The sequence below is a fragment of the Molothrus aeneus genome, chromosome 5 (assembly GCF_037042795.1).
Source record: "Molothrus aeneus isolate 106 chromosome 5, BPBGC_Maene_1.0, whole genome shotgun sequence".
NCBI classification, from domain to species: domain Eukaryota; kingdom Metazoa; phylum Chordata; class Aves; order Passeriformes; family Icteridae; genus Molothrus; species Molothrus aeneus.
In genome coordinates, this window is record NC_089650.1 from 11,549,731 (window position 1) to 11,567,790 (window position 18,060).

Below are 18,060 nucleotides of genomic sequence, written 5' to 3' on the forward strand. Positions count from 1 at the left end.
GTTATGATTCCAAATTCTGTTAAAACACAGATGCTTTTTCGCTCTTCCCCCTTCCTACTAATCTTCAAAAAAGTAGTTGTAAATCACTAAAATACTCTGATTTGCAGGAGGCTCTCCCTCAAATATGGACTCTTTAGAACCCAACAAATTGCTGACTTGGATTGTTTTTTGCAGGCTAAGGTGTTTCGGTAGGAGAATATTTTTATGTGTTTCTAAAATTTACACAAATCAGCCTTTCCCAACTGTTTTATTTGCCTTTTTTTTTGCCATGAATGTCATATCAGTGCATTGGGGATGTGAGACTATGATAGGATTTGTGGTCTTGTAATAATTAACCTGTTACATTGATGTTGAGCCTTTCTTCTTTGTGTTGAAGATTAACAGTTGTCAGAGGCAGAGCAGTACTCCCCACCCCATAAATTAAAAGGCATGGATGAAGACACAGCAAAAGGAGTAAAAGAGGGAGCAGAAAGACAAGAAGGTGCAGTTCAATTCTCTTGATGCCTAGAGGAGCTTCTGCTTTGCTAAGCATAGCTATGAGAGCCTGCTGGTGACTTAAAAGGAAAGAAAAAAGAAAAGTGAGGAAAAATGGTGAAAATACCCATTATGGTTTTTAGCATTAGGTAATGCTAATTTTTGCCTTTTTAAACTGTTAAAGTGAACTGATGAAAGGAGACTGGTGCTGCACAGGAAATTGGAATTCAAAATCTGCCAGGGGATCTTTTGATATACCACTGGTAATCAGGACATAGGAGACTCTGGTGGTATTGTTGGTATGGGTCATTGCTGCTTTGGTAAAAGCAGCACTTGAAGCTTATTGATGTCCCTTCTAGGAGCCAAGACAACTGAGGAGCTCCTGTTCCTCCACATCTGTCTGAAGAGACACACAAGATTGCTGAAGTGATCTTTTTTTCCTTTTTAAAGTGAAATTGTGGATGCCATTTTATTGTCTAATTTGATTCATCCTGAAGTACCACAAGTGGCAGCATCAGTGCAACTGAAGAGATGGAAATGGGGAAGAAAATAGGGTTAAGGAAAATACAAACTTACCAACCTGCCGTTGTTACTCAAAGCATTTCTAAGCCATATTCAATACTGTTACATGCTGTTTTTCAAAGAACTGTAGTAATTTCCCATTGCTGACAAGGAATGGATTTTTATTTTTTCACCCATTTGATTGCTAGACACTACTATCATGATTCTGACTATTATTTGTCTTTCTGATAAACACAAGCAATTCAAGTTCTCAGGAGTTTCAAAACTGCATAGGGCAGTGGAAAATGTAAATTAAAAACGCTGCATGAATTTTTACTTTGAGGAATTTCAAGGAAGCTAATTTAATGGAAGGATTGATACTATAGCAGGTAGGAAACTTCACCAATCAGAAGATTTTTAAAGAGACATTTTAAAAACACTCCTGTGACCTTGAAGGTAGCGCTATGCCTTCATGCTGGATAGAAATCGTCTCCATAAAATGCAAATATGCCAAAGAGGTCTTCTAGTAAGTATGTGCTTGTGAAAGATTTCAGTGACTGAAATGCAATTAACGTCTTAATTTGCACTTCAGTCAGAATCCTGTACATAGATTGCAAGCTTGTCTCCAATGAGTGGTCTATAGGCTTTGGATGGATGATTAGGGATCAATACTTCTAGAAGTGGATGTCTACAACTACTGGGGATGTAAGACAGTTCTTTAAATGTGCATTTAAACTTGAAAAGAATTTTGAAATTCCTCAGAGGCTGAAGCATGTTGATGGTTTCTCCGCTTATTTCTGTGAAGCACTGAGGCCTGAACAAAAGGCCCTGAGCTGAAGTTGACTCTCAATGAACCTTCCAACCAAACACTGTATAATATTTGTATCCATGTATTACTGAAAGATGCATGATCACTAGTGAAACAAGTAGTGTGATAACAATGTACGTCTTCCTTTGTTTAGAGGCCATGAAATCAGATACCTGGCCGTGTTTGGAGGTACATGGTCAAAGCCAAATCCCTTGGTTCCCCCTTGAGCCCTGGCCAGGCTTTGGGTGGAACTCAGGAGGAGAATGAAACCAGATGTTCCTGCAGAGAAGGTATGGAAGCTTGTTTATTCACCAGCATGGAAGCTGGACCCTCTCACAGCGAAGACGGAGACCTTGCCTGTGGGTGGATGTGCCTGAAGAATTTCCCAGTTACCAGAAGTGGCTCTTGTGTCCTTGGCTGTGGCTGGAGCTCCCCAGCTGAAGTGCAGATCTGGATGATAATAAAATATTAGGTGATGTACCTTTCTTAATGACTATAGGCAATCTTCTGTAGTAGTGATTACGTGCATTGTTTAGCTTATCTTTTTGTAATTCTTTGCGGTTATAAACTATAGTAAATTACACTTATTTCTTAAAGTTGGTGTTTGTGTCTTTTGTGCTGACCATGTCCCCTGGCAGACCAGTGTGATGGTAGATAGAAATTTGCAGTTGAAGTGCAGGAGTGTAGGTATTTTCTAAAAATGTTGTTCCATCCAAGACAAGGCAGCTTAGGACTCTGCTTCATCTTTAGCTTCCATCATAGTAATCTTCTTCCATCATAGTAATCTTCTTTCATCATTTTCTTCCATCATAGTAATATTCACAACCAGGAAAGCATGAGCTATAGGTAATACTTACAGCCATGTGTTTCAGTTATATACATGAACTTTTCTGCAGAGGCAAGGATATTCCTGTATAAAGGGCTCTGATGCTACCATTAGAAAAGCTTTCATCTGTAGGATTCCGAATAGAATATTTGGTGACGTCAATTTGCCTGATGAATCCAGTCCCTGTTATTAATGCCTTTTCCCCACAACTCTTTTCTGTTGAAAATTGCTTTCTCAGGCTTAAAGCTATTATTCAAAAGCAATAAATGCTTGGTCGATACAATGAAGCAATCAAATACAATCTTGAAGATTTGATTTTGTTCTGAACAATGGCATCGCTTTTGCTAGTGAAGGTATGTTGCTTGGTGCCGTGGAGAGCTAGAATGTTAAAATTCCTTGTGAAGCATGGTTCCTCCAAATGCCTGATGTGTCCCTAGTGCTTGCAGAAGAGTCCCTTTTACCTTTCAGAATAACCTCTTGGAGCTCAGTTTAGGTGTTGCTTATGACAAATTCTGATTTTTCTGTATCTAGTGCTTCTGGTTGTTGATATGTGGAATGGTGTTTATCTCCATTAGCTCATTTGTGGTGAGAAGAATGAAAGAATGACTTCTTTATTCTTGACCTCTTGACTATGACCACAGTTCCCATGACACTTATGACAGTGTTGCTGGGTGCAATTAGTAGCTTTAGGAGAGCAGATTAGGACCATTGCCAGCTGCCATGGCATGCCTTTTCCTTGATTTTTGATTTTTGTACTATCCCCTGAAAAAGTCCTAAAATGCAATTACAAAATTGTAATTTGTGAACTGCAGAATTACTGAGTCCCCACTAAGATTTAAGGCACATTCAGAGATTGATGCTCGTTTCGTTGTGTTTCTAAATTTGTTTTGCCGTGGGCAGGGTCAGAAAAGACACAGACACCAACTTAAGGAATAAGGGTAATTTAATACAATATGAAACTGCAAAGAATTACAAAAATATAAGATAATTTAAGCATCAGCTGGGGGAACCTACTGTCACAGCAAAGGACTGGAGAACCACTCCTGGTAACTGGGAAATCCTGCAGGTGCTTCCACCCACAGGAAATGAGGCTTCCGACTTAGCTGTGAGAGAATCCCATTTTTACTCTGCTAAATAAACAAGCTACCATAACTTCTAGTGCAGGAACATCTGTTTTTTTCTTTCTCCTGCTGGGTTTCTTTCAAAGCCTGTACAGGGCTCAAGGACGAACCAAGGGAGTTGTCTTTAATCCTATACTCCCAACCAAGGCTAGATTTGGCCTTGCCTGGGTTGTAAATACTGAAACCATGTTTTGCCAATGAACAGATACATACAACATTTGGTTGGAAGGTTCATCTAGAGGTCAGCTTTGGCCCAAGGTCTGTTGTTCAGGCCTTAGTACTTCAACATTTCGCTGTTGTTACTGTGAAGTGTAATAAGTGGAAATCTGCAGCTGTAGGCCTGCATCAAACATCCTTGTTGAAATGGAATTTCAAAACTTTTTGACGTAAGTACTAAAATTGAAAATTTGTGAACATAACAGGATGTTCTTTTTGTTTAGGTGGGGGTGAAACAGCTTAAACTTCACCCTACTTGCAGAAATCACCAGTGATGGAGGGAGGGTGGCCATGTTGTTTTTGATGTTAAAGGATGCTGATATCAGCCTGACTGAAACACCTCAAAATTAAACAATATGAGGATGTTAAGAAACTGGTGTTTCCTGATGGGAACTGGCACTGGCATAGATATGGGAGACAGATGTTTCCTGATAAAAGGAACCAATGAGTGGTAGTACTAATCATGTATTTTAAATGAATTATGCTCTGCTGAGCTAGCCTAGCAATGTAGGTCATGACAGTCAACCACATTATCATATAAAAGCCCAAGGTCTCTTTTTTATGGTAGGGATTTCCAGCACATTCCTTTTAGGAGAATGTGTGGAGATTCTTCCTTTAAGTGGGGATGCTTCTTGTGGTAACTCCTTGGGACTGAGTGAAAGAGATTTGCCCATGGTCATGAGTGTGGGTGACCAAAACCAATCTCTTCTTGACAATTATTAAGCTAGTTTTGAAAATACCAATTAATAAATAGTGCACTATAATAGCAGTTAGAGCCTTTTGTACTGAGGAAGGTCATGGAGCATATAATCTTAAATGACATCACATGGCACCTATAGGACAGCCAGGGCATCAGGCCCAGCCAGCATGAGCTTGTGAAAGGCGGGTCCTGCTTGACCAACCTTGGTTTAAGAAGGCAATTTAGGGGAACGCTCTAAAATGAATTACTTCCCCTTAGTTTTAACCAATCCCTTTCCAGCAATGTGGAAAAATAACAGTTTACTAAAGAAACCCCAAAATAGCAACAGGCAAAACGTATCAGTAAGAGCACCAGTTTTTTAGGAAGTTGCTGGAATCTCCCAGACTCCCAGGGAACAAAGAGAAACTCAAAATGGCAAAGTGATGGCTTCCCAAGATTGTGCCTGCCACGGGGGAGACAAAGGGGAAATGGCAGCAGCCCCCTCCTCTCCCTTTATCTCTCTGGTGGCTGAACTCAGTCAAGGGCTGGAACTTGTGGAGGGATTTTGCCTTCTCCTGGGCAGAAGACAGCAAGGCAAAGCCTTGGAGCCTTCTGGCCTTGGCTGGGCACTGCTGGTGGGCTGGGGTCACCACGCTGGACCACCCTCTCCACACCAATGGAGAGGGGACTTTAAACCAGGCCCTGCCTCTGCCCCCGCCCTTGACAGTAGACAGTAACTTAATTGAGGTGGCCAACACCCCAAAACTCATTTTGCAAGTTATTAAAAATGGCCAATTAGGTCTATTCAAAATGAATGATTTGTTGAATAGACCAAGGAAGGCAGACATAAGACATAAACCAGACTTGTTACCACACAGGATTAAAAAAAAGAGACATTGCTAGTAGATAGACAATGCTGTGTTATTGAGGTACCTATATTACAGCTAGCAAAGAAATAATATAGGTTAGGATTCAATGTATTTTATCATCCAATTGATGGACTGAATGGTAAGATACATTGAATCTTACATCAAATCTTTCCTCTCAATTTCCAGAAAAGTATCTACAAAGATGTATCCAAGCTTCGTAGGAGAAACCACACTACACATTTCCAGGGAGTGTGTGAGAGATTTCCATCTCTGTAATAATTTGTGTGGCTTTTATAGTTGTAAAGAGCATTGTCTTGGTCAATGACATTTACTTTTCTTAATCTCTTCCCACATCTTCCCTCCAGACCAAGATGTTGATTTTTAGTTGGGGATCTCAGCCCTTCTGGCAGAGATGGCCCCTGCCAGGCCTTTGGCCTTGCCTGAGTTATCTCTTCCACGTGCACCAGCCATCTGTGGTAGGGAGCGATGTCCTGTCACAAACAGGGAGCTGGGCTGCTCTGCTTCTGTGGGCTCAACAGCATGGCTGCAGGCAAGTGTTGCAAAATTCACTCTGAAATAGTTTTTGATTGGGAAATGCAGCTTCTCGAGTTGCCAGTAGAGCCTAAAGGCATGCCAAAGGCAAGAGAAAGCTCCACCTGAGCACCTGGACTTTTAAAGACTGTGGGAATGAAGTGTGCTCGCTTCATCTCCAAAGAAAAAAACCCACTAACAAACTGAGAAATACTGTTTATTCAGTATTGGATAACACTGGTTAAAATCACATTGAGAGTCCTGGTCTTGGGAGAAGAAAATGTAAAAAACAAACAGGAAGGCTGGGAAGGACAGCCTGATGCAACATGAAGGCTACAGGAGTAAAACATAACCATCCTATAAACATTTTACTGAAGTCCAAAAAGATTAATGTACTGGCTTTCCTAGATCAGCTACATGGGTAACCTTGTTTTAGAAGGAAGTCAGGTGTGACAAGCTGACTTTCCCTTCATGAAGCTGTGCTGACTGTGACTGATGATTGTCCTCCAAGTGTTTTTCAGTACCTTTCAGAAAAATGTTTTCCATGATTTTACCAGACCCTGAAGTGACACTGACAAGTCTCTGCTTTCCAGGGTCCTCCTTCTTGCTCTTCCTGAAAACTGGGGCAACATTCACCAGTTTCCAGTCAGCTGAGACTTCTCCAGACTCCCAAGATCATTTAAAAACCATCAAGAGAGACTTTGTGATGACATCAGCAGCTCTTTAAAGACTATTGGATGAGTCCCATCAGGATTTGTCAGAAGTCAATAGGTAAAAGGGGGAAATACACTGTTGGAAGTGGTGAAATGGGAATTTGCAAAGAGAAGTGACTACTGGTCTACAAGTGCTTAAGTTTACTGTAAACATTCTGTGTTTAATTGGCAATCTGAGATTAAGGCAATTTCCAGCAAATTATCTCATGTAACTAAAGAATTTTGGGGCAGGAAAACTCCTGTGTGCTGGTGCTATTGTGACATCCAAAATGTCACATCTAAAATGTATCTAAAATACAGTTATAAAGAGAGGAAAATGAGAATTATGGATGTTTATGTACTCCTTTCTTTGTGTGTGTTTAGTTGATTCAGGCTGTTTTTCTATAACACCATAAATCAGATGTGCTAATTAGATTTAAGTACTTTAGGTTAAATGAGATATGCCACTACAAGTCCAGGAACAGAAACAGGAGAGCAAAATTTTGCTGGCCTGCAGCTGAACTTTTGTCCTTTCAGTTCTTAGAATCTTCTGTTTGCTGAGCTACATTCTGCAGAGGTACAAAATAGCTGTGATCACAGTGGCTGGCACTGAAATGCACATTTTATAGGGTTTTGACTCTATTAAAGGGAGCTTTTAGCAATGAATAAGAATATTTTAGAGCTATTGTGAGTGCCTCAGTTACACTTGTTGCAGAGGAGATTTAGACCACTTAAAGAAGCACTGGAACAGATAGCTGGAAAAGTGAATTTTATTGAAGTAAAATGATGTGAAAGTGAGGCTTAAGAAAGTGCCCTGGGGAGGTTTAATCTTACTGTACAGATACAGTAACAATAATAATTCAAAAGTTTTAATACATTATCTTAATGCCTTATGATACAAAGTTATGCACAATATCAATCACCTGAGATCCAAGTTTCTCCTCGAGGAGCAACTTAGAGGTGACCCAGCTCAAGGAGAGGTTACAACTGTGCATCTGGGAGAGATCAAAAAAAAGCTCACCTGGGCTTTCATATTTGTGGGATAAAATGGTTGGCTTGTCGTCAAATTAAATGTCATGGAATTTCCATGAAATTCCTTGCACCCACAACTTCATTTGTTCCTTACTAATTAGTTCTGGAAGAACTACCTGCTCTTGATGTCTTATTCACTTGGCTGGTGTTCCCAACTCTCATGCATCAAAGCTTTTTGTCTCCCTGTTCCTATGTGGGTTTTCAAAGAATAGGTTGGAACTAGGAAAGTGCTTCACCTGGTCATGGCCTAGGCCTTTACCTCCTTGTGAGCCTGAACCAAACTGTCAATAACTTGGTCAAGGAGTTGAGCTCATTCCTATGGCTACAGTCAATCCACTTTATTGACTCTTAAGAGTGGTAGTACAGTTATGTGCACTGAAATGCACTCTGTCATCAGTGTGTGTTGCACTGCACATAAGTGGTGAGGGTACAGTTATTTGATGAGTTGCTTAGCTTAATAATTATAATTAATGCTTATTAAATACCATTGCACATACAGATACCAATATCATTGAGTATTTTTAGGAGAAGGGTTGGAAGTGTTTGTGGCTCATACTCCAGTCTCAGGTGCAATGTGTGCACAGCAGGGAATAGAGAGATTAGCCCAGCTGACTAAAACCTGGGCCTTTCATGACAAAAGTTTAGAACCTAGAAGACTTGATATTTGCATTTGGAGGAGGGAGTAGATTGGGTAAAGAAAAAAGACTGCAAGACACTTTCAGAAATACCTTTGGTACTGGCATGCAAAAAGACTCCTTTAAAAGTTACCCCAACACTTCACATTCTGAGCAGGACCCTGGCATTTACCAGGAAGATAAAAAATCCTGGTGTTCTTTAAGGGCTGAAATTTGGAATAATTTCTTGTGTGAGATTCTCATCTACGTGTGGTAGGAAAGCCAGCAAGATAATGCTGATGAGAGACATCGGGAGTGGGAGAAATTTCAGCTAATGCTGCTGGAGCTCCCTTGGCATCAATGGCAGGACTGTAGCCATAGCCTGCAGGTAAATGAGTAAAGGTATAATTAATGCAGGTAAATGAGTAAGGTATGATTAATGCCATTCCAAGTACAAGCAAAGTGAGCTTGGTAGGCCTGGTGGGTGGGACACTGGTGTCATGTCTTTAATGTCCAAACTGACTGTGCATAGATAAGAGGAAAGATAAATGGTGTTGATGGTTTTGGCAGCTTTTGCAACTGCAGTATGAGGCAGAGAGGGGACAAAATTTATGCCTAGGTAGCTGTCACAGGCAGAATGGAAGCTTCACCCAAGTTTTATCACGTGTAACCTCCTGTTGAATCACAGGGTGCAGAAAGGATCCGGTTTCTTTCTAGACTCCTCCTCAGAGAGGAGTCTGGGTGTGGCTGGATCCAGTCCTAGCTCCAAACTTACTCAGAGGTTTATGTCTAAAGAATTCCATGGGTGTAGTTGAATCTTTATACAATTTTATCACACAGGATAAGGGAAGGTAAACCAATATGAAAAAATTATTTATTTATATGGTGATCTTATTTATATGGTCATCTTATACTGATGATCTTGATCATAATACTAGTTAGACTAAAGAACCTTCATCAGAATGAATTACTACACAGTATAGATAACTATAATTACAGTGACACAAAAGCTGGCAAAATAATCAGGTAGAGATTGATGTTGCTTACTTATACCCATGTCTGTGGGCATAGCTCTTTAACTCAGCCTCAGGAAATAACCTTGGAGGTGTCCCCACTCAAAGGAGGAATCTCCACACACACTTCTAGAAGGGGGTATGTTAAGAGTGTGGGAACCATGAAACAGTCAAGAAAATAGCAAAGCTCAATGTGAGATGGGCCCCACACATCAGAGCATCAGTGATCAGAGCAGACATGGAAACCTGATGGAGGTTTTTGTTGCCATGGCATCAGGTGGGAATGTGAAGTGGGAGAGGAGCAGTGCAGTCTTAATACCAGGAAATGTTTTGTACAACTGCTACCAGGTATACCTCCTACCAAGAAATACTGCATACGACACAGCCACTAAGAACAGAAAATTTGACCACCCACAGCACTTTGCACAATAATGGCTAATAAGGTATAAAAGGACTGATTTTGTGTTCAGCTGGGGGATGAGACTTTGACATGAAAATTGTAGGAACACATTTTCTTCGCCCTCTGCAGAAGGGGCACCTTTTGGTAGGACTTGTCTCCTTGGCTGTGCTGAGTGTTTTGACGTGAGAAATTGAGCTTGTGATTGCCATTGTATTGTCAGGGCTATATTTAGCCTCTCTGCACTTTATGCGCTCTCCAGTTTATGCTGGCACTCCAAAAGAGCCATGTCTGTTGCATTTAGTAAACCATAGTACTTGTGAACCTGGCTGGTTCTTTTGCATGCAAATAGACTGTTGGAGCACCCAGTGCCAGGCCTTTAGTTGTGTGTTCATAACAAGTCTCTGCTGTTAAAAATTGGGACTGGGTTTTTATAGAGATCCACTGTCAGTCAGATGTTTCTGGGCCAACTGTTCCAGGTCAGCAGCCTTTAGCTCAGCAGTGTCAGGTAAATTATCAATATTGTCACTTCTTTGTTGCTTTATCAGGAACTTTTTTACATTCTCACCTGTGTCAATTTCTGCCAGGAAACATTGTTCCTCACATCCTCAGAATGTTCAGCTTTGGGATTATTAAATCAGGCTGGTCTCAGCATTGCTCTACACCAAGTGCAGCATGATCCCCCTTCTCCATCCATCACTGACAGCTTTTACAATCAGGGTATTGTTCAAGCTGCTTTACCCCCACGGAGGCAGTGTGTCCTGCTCCAGTAGCCCTGGTCAGATGCCAGGACCCACTGGACTTGTGAGCTGACTGGCTGGGGCTGTTAAAAGGGGAAGTGGGTGCAAGTGAATGCTCACTGTTTTTTCAGTTCTCTGGAAAGAGCCATGAAGAAGGTCCCAACTGGAGAGTCGGCTGAGTAATGATAATTACACCAATGTGGCTACATGTCATCCTACTTTATTCAGCAACTTTGGCATATTTATTTTTCATTTTTGGCATATTTATCCTTCTCTATATAATGTTTCACACCACTAATGCTTAAAGCTCATTGGTTAAGTAGCTATATTCATGCATACGTGTTAATTACTGATTGGTTGTCATGCTATAAGCATTTTTAGCTAAGGTGTGTCAAATTAGCAGTTCCCACAATGTGCTTGGCATCTGGTCTGGTCTTGGCACAATGCTCATTCTTCCTTGTTGTATCTATTCGAGGACAGTACATGGTCTTCAAAGTAACTGTAATCTGCAAGCCAGGGTTGTCCAATTCCTGTAGGAGAATAGCATGGCCTTGTTCTGCTAAGAATCCTTCTACAGAGACACGATGAATTTTGGGGCTCACAGGATCACAGCATGTTAACAGCATGGGTCACTGGAGGTAGGGGAGGTGCTTCTCAGAGTGCCCAAAGTAGGGGGAAGTTTGATTCAGAAGTACCAGGAGATTGTAATTTGATGCTTCCCTGGAGCATCATGGAAGGTCTGGTCTGTGACTGGTTCTGTCTGTGGAAGTAAAAAAGCTTTGTACGCCTTTCAGTTAGAAATATCTGCAGCACGGCCTCACTGAGTAAGAGTGGCCAAATTATTGGGGTGGAATACTTGTAAAAGGATGTACTGTCTGGAGCTTACCTGAAGCAATCTGTATGTTACCATTCTTTCTCGTAGCTTACTGCATCTTGTTCATCTGACATGTGCCTGTAGTCCCGTGAAAAACAAGGCATGTAACACAGAGGTATATAAATATAAACTCTGTCACTGACCCAGCTGGGCAAGGTTCAGCTCAGCAGAGGCTGTTACTTGCCTGTTCTTTGTGGTGCATGGCTCTGCAGCTGCATGCAGTGATAAACTGCTGCTGTGCAGACCTGACTGGGATTGTATAGGAGTTACTCCACAGCAGAGGTTAGAACCTCTCAAAAACAGATCCTCAGGCTGGCTGGCTCTTAGGGAAGTCACACTTGACTGATCTTGGGAAGGGCTGAAGGGGCATCTGTAACCTGTGGACTACTGCAGAGGGTGAGAGAAGTGTTCCCCCTCCCTTGTGATCAGCTGAAGGCAGAATTTTGACTGTCCATGAGGACACACAGATGATGATGCCATTGATGATTGACTTTCCAAATGGAAAGTCTCTGTAAGGTATGCCTTCCATGGCACCTGAGAAGGATCATATCAGGTTCTGTCTGGGGTGCTAACTGTGTGTCTGGTAAGTCTGGGTAACCAAGGGCTGGGGGGTTTCCAGCTGATGAAGAGATGGGAAGGGCCCTAGGGCCCTTGCTCAAGCCCTGGTGGAAAAAGGTGCAGCAATGGGGCTTGTTGGTAAAAGCTGGTGAAACAAGTGTTGGGGCTCTGTGTGCTGCCTGGTTGGAATACCTGGATCTAAAGAGGCTTTCAAGATTCCTTGGGTCAGGACCCTTTAGCACAGGCTTAAGGGGGTTTTTAGCTCCTCTGACACAAGGGGTTTGGTGGTAACTGTGGCTGCATCCTGACAGAGGAGGCAGGATGGCAGAACAAGCATAGCAGAAAATAGTTGGTGGTACATATAGGTAAAACCTTATAAAAGAAAGGTTGTAAAACATGGTTTAGGCCTTGCTATTCTGGCTAAGCTGGCCTGTTGAGTTCTCATGAGAAAAGAATCATAAGAATGAGAAGCAGTTTGCATAACAATCTCTTTTTGTGAGAAAACAGTTCGCACCTGCAAAAATAAGGAGTCCATCCTGTGAGAGTCCGTGAAGATAAAAAGTAAACATACCTAGAAAGAAAAACATTTGATGGACATGTACGCTGGCCATTACCAAGCAATGAACTGAGTTTCAGTGATTTTCTGACCCATTGGATTCCAACATGGTGCCTTCTGATACCAGATGAAAGGAGCTGTGTGCAATGAAGATTCAGCTATTCTGCTCGAAGAAACGAGCGTCTCATCTGTCTCATTCCTGTCTCTAACTCAAGGCCATAGTGACAAACTGGGACCCTGTGGTGCTGGGCACCATGCTAGTGGGCTCTGAGTGAGCCAGGACTCTTTAACTAGTGGGTGCTGCTGGGCCTCAGATGGAAAACAAACTCATAGGACTTTATCTGGCACATGGGCAACATCTAAAGAATGATTGATAACCAGCCTAATTCTGTTTAATCCCAAATCTCTGGGACTGCCCCAGGAAATAGTCAGGGGACCTTGGTCATCTCAAGGCCTTTATCTTTGAGCATGTGTTAGTGTAGTGTATCTCAAAACACCAGGTGATTCTTGGGGATGGTCCTGTGTGGTTCCTCTAATAATAATTCCTGTAACATATAACTCAAATAATGGTTTACAAGAACCTCAAGGTATATCCATTATAAGTTATAGGACTTAACATGGCAGTGAACCCCTCCCCTTGTCTCCAGCCTTGCTTCTGTAAGGGGTTCCTAATTTGTTTTGATCTTGACAGTGATAATGGTAGGATTTTACTCTTATTGAAGTTTTGGGCTGCACGTAGTCAAAGTTCCTCCTCTAGCAAGGATTTTACAGTTACTAATGGTTGGTATCTTAGTCTTGTTTGCCTCTCTCACAAGTTATGTTCCCAGAAAATGTAAATATCTTAAGTTTCCTCAGCATTTGTCTAATTCAAGGATGTGATTTTGTTTTATCCCCACTCATTCTTCAGGAAATACCCAGTGTAACGTTAGCAGCCTGAAAGGTTTACCTTGGATACAAAAGTCGGTTTTCTTTGCTAAGATTCCTGCATCACTGTAAGTATTGCCTGGACACTGATGTTAATGTTTTTTAGGAATTTTATATGCCACTTTGTTTTCCTGTCTTCTTTTGTTATTGGTGTCTTATGAGAGCAGAGAAAGTAAAAGAGTGAAGAAAGATAGAGCTGTATTTGAATCTTGAAAATAACACCTATAAAATTATAACACTGGGTCTTTCATTTTTTATGGGCTAGATATGAGTGATATTTTTCATTCTCAAATTTGAGATCAGAAGAATCTTAAAATCTAAAAGAGCCCATGAAGGAAAGTCTCCCATTGGTGATTTGGGAGAAATGGCATGAAACATTCTGTTTAGAGACTGTCTAAGACCCTGCACAAAGCAAGGTGTTTGTTCTGTGCTAGCTGGGTGTGACCATACTGAGAAGAGCTTGTCAAGATGCAGGCAAACATTCATTCTTGTATTTTGTCCTGGGGGCTTTTGGGCTTTTTTGTGCATTTTTGGAGGCTGAAATAGTGCTTGGCTTTGAAAATACTGCCTCTAAAAAACTTACAGAATAACATGCTCACCCATTTGGTTTGTTGGTTGTAGCAGTGGGGGACAAGTGACATAAAACGCCTTATGCATCTGTAGGAGATCAGTTTATCATAGAAACTGCACCCTTTTTATACCTTTAATCTCTACCTGACATAACTGAAACCAAAGCCAGACCTAACAGAACTGAACAGAAAGAAGGCACCCATTGGCTGACTCAGCTGCCATGCTGCTTTCCATGTGTCCTATCATCCAATCAGCTTCCTGCTCATGTGCTGGCCACTTGTGTTCTATCATCCAATCAGCTTCCTGCTCATGGGCTGTCTGTGTGTCCTATCATCCAATCAGCTTCCTACTCATGTGCCGTCCATGTGTCCTATCATCCAATCAGCTTCCTGCTCATGTGCTGTCATGTGTCCTGTCATCCAATCAGCTTCCTGCTCATGTGCTGTCCATGTGTCCTGTCATCCAATCAGCTTCCTGCTCATATGCTGTGTTATAGTAAGCTCCTGGAGCCAGGTCTAATAAGCTCTCGGAGGCTTTTTAACACATCCAAGATAGCTCAGCTACTCTTGGAGGCATAAAAATCAGCAGGATGGCTTCTGTTGCAGTGTTGGAAACAAAAAGTTTAGTAAAAGGCAAAATAAGAAACAGAAAAGCCAAGCAAGGTGCCAGACGTTCTTGCTCCTGGTAAAACACTTTACAAAAGTGATTACTTTCTTTGTTCACTTTTTTTTCTACTAAATTGCCCAGGCAGGACCTTTTGGCTTCTGTCCAGTTAGCTATGCTTAAGTTTGAGGTGAAGTTTTCTGGGCCTATGAGGTGCCTTTCTTCACCTAATTGAGGAGAGGGACTTCTGGGCTTCTTTCCTTTTTGAGGGGACAGAGGATAGTTTTGTCACTCCATCAGCGGGGGGGCACACTCCTATGGTGCTCTCCAGGCATTCCTCCAGCCAAGGACAATCTCCCAGCTGTCACTCAGCTCCTTGGCAGTGCCATCCCCCCACTTGGCCCAGCCCCTCAGTGACAGCTGCACTATGGCAGGGCCTGCACTGGGGGAGCCCCCACCCGCTGCTGGTGGCCTCACGCCTCGGCAGAGCATGGCTTGGCTGCTTTCACCGCTGGTGGCCCTGTGCTCTGGCTGCCTCTTCTGAGTGGATGTGCGAGACAAGTGTTCTGGTGACAGCCACAGGCCGGCCATGCTGTTGTCACCAGGCCACGCTTTGTGCGTGATGTTGCTGTACTTGACAGGCTGGCAGTCCCTGATGTGCCTGTGGCTGTGCTGAGGCCTGAGCTGCCATGAGGGTAGGACTGTAGCAGAGGCTGGCCTGCAGGCCACCTGCAGTGAGCTGAGCACCACCAATGTGCTCACCAGGACCATCCTGATCCCCACTCACCCCATTCCCCATCCTGGGGCCGGCCTGCCTTGACCCCTGCATGCGTGTCCGGAGCCTGGAAGAGTGTGGCTAAACCCCCTGCCAGAGTTAGTGTTTTAAGCAGCAGTTCCCACATTTTAGCACACTCTAACCAATATCTGCTGTGTCACAAGGATGTGGGTTACGAACAGCAAGCAATGCTTGTCTACAATCTTCATTTGTGTTTATAAAAGCAAGCTGCTGCAACAGAATAGTTCTGGCCTCATCATTGTCGACTTATCGGGAGAGTGTGGCTTGCAGTCTGTCCAGGAACTGCACAAATTACTGCGCTGGACCCTGTAGGATCTTAGCAAAAGAAGATTAGGATTGATACCCATTCCTAGGAGTCACCACAGGGCCTGCAGGGCTAGGTGAGCGATGATACCACATGCACCACGTGGGCAGCCTGTCTGCGCTGCAGGGACTGCAAAAGCACTCTGGTCAGCTGTGCAGTGGTGATTGATGGATTTCTGTCCTGCAGCGCTTCCGCCTGGGCTGTACATAGCTCTCAGTAATTGGTTAGCCAGACTGCAAACTGCCTCACTGTTAGAATCAGTTTTGTTTTGAATGAGGTCCCATATGTCTAATTTAATAAACTACAGACTTAAAATTTAGCAGTGGTTTTAATTGAGATAAAATAATATGATCAAATGTAATCCAGTAGTTAAAGAAAGAAATTTGGCAGTGGTTCGGATAAAGCATAAGCAAAACCAATCGATCGGGGTATGGGGAGGGCTTCCCACCCTGCCTCACGTACAAAAGGATCCAATGCAGCTTATATACTGTATGCTAATACATATTCATTAATACTTTCTGTAAATCTCCTCCTATTTTTGATTCCTAATATCTACATCACTATACTACACAGTGCATGCTCCACTTGTTTCCCAGGGGTCTTCTGGCTCTTTGGTGGGCTTTTCACAGGAAGGCTCATGATCTTCTGTCCTTTGAATAACCTGGCAGGTGGCGCATGCACATTAAGATTGGTGTTATTTAAGTAAGGCACTGTTTTCCAATTAAATCTTATTTATTTCATAGATAAGACCACTATTTTAGACTCCCTGTCGGGAATTGTGCCAACTTAATTTAGTCAGTCCCTGCTCTGGGAGTTGTCTTAACTTCAGTTGATGCCAGTTTTGGTTTGGGAGTCTTCCTGACTTCATCCATTCCGAAGGCCAAATCCAACTTTTATATCCTGTTTCCCACTTTTATCATCTACAAAGAAACCCATCTGCTTCTCTAATCACATATACTTTTCCAATTATTTTCCTAAAATATTGTGGGGTGTGAGGACGTATGCAGTGCTGATGGGTTCTAGGCAGTTTAGCATGATGGATTGGAGGATAAACTGCTTTCTTTTACCAGCGCCCTCAGTTCTTTAATTACCTTATAGTCCAGCTCTTAGTATGCTGGGTGTTGGTTTGGCACATATATTACTGGGCAGGCTGTAACAAAAGAGGCCAATTCTGCCTCCTTCGTTGTGGCTTTCCTGCATTTTTGCCATTGCTGGACTACTTCGTCGCCGTCTTGGGCAGGGAACGAGCCCACTGCCTGCTTGTAATGTGGGAATTCTGCACTGAGGGGGCCAGCTATGCAGGGATTTTTATCAGAGTAAGGCAGCTCTGCAGGGCTGGGATTATCTCAGGATAAGGCAATTCTGCAAGGTTTGGGTCAATCTTGGGGTTGTATTCAGGTTCTGGTGGCGCTGAAGGTTCAGGGGACTCAGCTTGCAAAGCTGTGTAATCCTTTAATGGCTGCCATGGTTGTCCCCCATGTAGTGAAAAGTGTCTGTCCTACTGCTTGCCAGGTTTCTGATTGAAGGGGTCCATTAAAGGGGAAATCTTTAATGTGATTAGGCACCCAGTCCAGCAGGGTGCTTAGTTTCACATCAGCCATATTAACAGATTGCTGAGGTAGGAGCCACCGTACCCGGCCCAAGCTCCTGCTTTGTTCCAGGGATATTCCACCTCCCATATTTGCTCCCAGTGGGCTATTCACCTTCCAGGTGAGGTGTGTGCACTTTTAAATTCCTGAGTTCTTTCCCAAACTCTTCTTGGATCCTTCCCCAGATCCTTTTCCGGACTCTTCCTGGCCGGTTCCTTGACCTAGTGGGAGTTGCTTACTGGAGCAGTCCACTCACTCTGCAGCACCCTATAAGTCCCAATTTGGGCCAGCCATCTGTAGTAGTGGGGAGCAAAGCGACACAGGCTCCCTTAAGCATCTGAAGGAGATCAGTTTATCATAGAAACTGCACCCTTTTTATACCTTAAATCTCTACCTGACATAACTGAAACCAAACCTAGACCGAACAGAATTTAACAGAAAGAAGGCACCCATTGGCTGGCTCAGCTGCCATGGTGCTGTCCATGTGCTCTACCATCCAATCAGCTTCCCGCTCATGTGCTGGCCACATGTTCCTTCAGCCAATCAGCTTCCTGCTCATGTGCTGTCCACGTGTTCCTCCAGCCAATCCCAATCTCACTCCCAACTGTCATTCACTGGCTCTCTCCTCGCTCCTAACTTCCTCTCCCTCTTCCATTGACTTCCATGTGTCTGTCCTGCAGCTGTGCCTCTGTCCAGGGCCTTCTGGTGAGCATAAACCTTAACCACTCTGATAATTATAACCCCATGTCCTACAGTTGGTAATCCATGTGCAC

The 18,060-nt window shown here is 42.9% G+C and overlaps 1 protein-coding gene across 1 annotated transcript in view; it reads left to right on the top strand.

The window, feature by feature from the left end:
• RESF1 (retroelement silencing factor 1) overlaps positions 1-18,060 on the top strand; it is a 29,000-nt gene that overhangs the window by 1,751 nt on the left and 9,189 nt on the right. The window contains exon 2 of the mRNA XM_066549642.1: positions 13,409-13,493. The gene's annotated coding sequence lies outside the window, so the exon portion shown is untranslated. The remainder of the gene's footprint in view (positions 1-13,408; positions 13,494-18,060) is intronic.